A 2,413-nucleotide genomic window follows, 5' to 3' on the forward strand; every position below is an offset into this window, starting at 1 on the left:
TATCGCAGAGAATAGTATCGAACTGGAAGAATCATCTGAAATCTGGGAATTAAATAGTAATTCTAATGAAACGTTTTCAACTTCTGCAAATAATCAATTGCTTAAAAAAAAAGAGACGACTAAATTACCTGAAAAACTTTCAGGTGAAGTTACTGACACCATCACTCAAAGTCCATCTTTACAGTTACCACTAACAGTACATAATGTTATTAAGAATAAAATACCAACCGTGTTAGAAAGAAGTTCACAGAATGTAACATCTTCTAAGCCAACACATTCAAAGCAAGATTTTGAAAATGAATCAAACAAGGCAAGTTCATTAATTCAAAGGAATAAAGAGAATGAGGATCTTGGTAATTTAGTAACAAGTCGTTTAAGTAATCAACAAGATGTTTTAANTCATTCAAAAAATTGGATCTACTTTTAACACAGTAGCAGAAAGACTGCATGAAACATCTACTTTGCCTGACAATTTATTTGACACAAATTATTTGGTTGGACGTATTGTTGTAGCACAGTTAAATAAAATGAGTGCAAAGTCAGCGAATAAGAAAAGAAAGCGAATAGTCAAGTGTCTATATAGCAGTGATAGCGACAGTAATTAAATTAAGCATTTTTTAACTTAAGTAAATTTAACACTGTGTGTATAAATTTGTTCTATTGGAATAACGATAATAAATAAAAATTATTACAAATTAAAAATAAATAATATGATTTTTATTTATATTTAATATATTACTATCTTCCAACAATTTACAGTATGTAATGCAGAAAAACAATGAAGATATAAATAAATACACTCATAATAACTTCATTATATATTACATGAAGGTACATTTTATGAAGATATCATTATTTAAATAATATGTCCATTATTTTATGAAATTAATTTTTTTTTGATTTAACTTGTTTGGATCATATATACATGGGTATTGTTTTATAAGAGTTAATAAAACCATGTCAGTCATCTTTGGTCAAGAAACTCATCATCATTTTCACTATTGTGAGATGATTTATTATTTTGATAATAATTATGTTCACTCATAATTTTAATCAGATTTAATACACCTTTTCAAAGATTTTCTTTTTCATTCACAGTATCGTCTCAAACTGAAATAAATTTACGCGGGTGAAAATAAAAATACATTTCACTTGGAATCGGGGTTAGGTTTAACGTTGATACAAGTATGTATCACGTCGCTTGTATCATATAACTTATCTTGTAGCATATATCACCGTTTCGTGCGGTCGGCTTAACAGTCGCGCATTCTATTCTATAACTCTATGCTATATAGAGTGTAACGTCCGGACTTATTTTGAAACACTAATAATATATTAGTATAGAACGGAGGCCGACTTGTCTGATTTCAGATATCACTAGGTTAAATATTTACCAGGTATAGATATTTTATCCCTATGTTACTAGATGTAAGTACGTGCGTATATGTATAATATATTCGCGCACGTTAAATATTATAATTAAAATTATAACGCCAAAGAAACGACGTGTCGTTAGAGAGCCTTAAAATCGAGGGATCAACTATAGACAAGAGAAACCGTAATCTCAATGCGATAAGGCACCCCGCTGCTAGCATAAACAGGAGCATGAAACCTAAATCCAAACACCACTCAGGACCGACGCGGCGATATCGACGCGGTGACATCATACCGTTGGAATGAATTTCTTCCATCTCCACGATTCCATCAGCCAACCAAAAAACGACTCTCAGCGACAAAGCAACGTATAAAAACGCGCGCATTCGTTGCGAAGACGATTGTTTTCTCATGATTAGCTTTTGATACTTGTGTACTTATATGGTTTGGAATATATTAGCCGTAAAATCCGACTGTGAAACAATTATTTTTATCTACCCCTCATTTCTCGAAAGTTGCAAAATCGAAATTGAAATCGCGGACCGCATCATCCCGCGCAGCGCCGGAACATCCGAGACCGAGCCAGGAGAACGAGCGGCTTTGATTTCTTACCAGATTCATCGATCGTTTCGCCAGACTCCGGAGACCCAGGGTAAACTCGATGAAAAGCAGAGTGACCTAGAAGCGGAACCATCACTCTGTTGACCGTCCACGTAAGTCATTGATTTTACTACTTTAAAATTTCCCTATATAGTTATCTATTGTGGACGTAACAGAAACTATAGAACAAATAACATTATACGACCCAGAAAGTGAGAAAATTTATGATGATAAAGTTTCTTCCGCGAAACTGGAATCGCTTTCGCTGGAATAATTCCTCAACATTTGCATGATGAACACTACTATAATCTTCGCCATATTTATAATATCTAAGACGTTTATAATTTGTTCTACTTATCACCATGCTAACGTTGATGGAACGAATGATTGCGACGTTGCGAGCGTGAGCGTTACGATCTTTATGTGAAACATACCCTTA

General features: G+C 33.5%; 1 long non-coding RNA gene across 1 annotated transcript; it reads right to left on the reverse strand.

The window, feature by feature from the left end:
• Positions 1-695: 695 nt before the first annotated feature.
• On the reverse strand, positions 696-2,026 carry LOC106748612. The gene is made up of 2 exons (XR_001374772.1): positions 1,987-2,026; positions 696-1,110 (listed from the first exon to the last, which is right to left on the reverse strand). It is a non-coding gene; the product is annotated as an uncharacterized LOC106748612 (long non-coding RNA).
• Positions 2,027-2,413: the final 387 nt, after the last annotated feature.

Source organism: Dinoponera quadriceps, unplaced genomic scaffold, assembly GCF_001313825.1.
Source record: "Dinoponera quadriceps isolate SergipeBrazil2010 unplaced genomic scaffold, ASM131382v1 scaffold3090, whole genome shotgun sequence".
Lineage (NCBI taxonomy): Eukaryota > Metazoa > Arthropoda > Insecta > Hymenoptera > Formicidae > Dinoponera > Dinoponera quadriceps.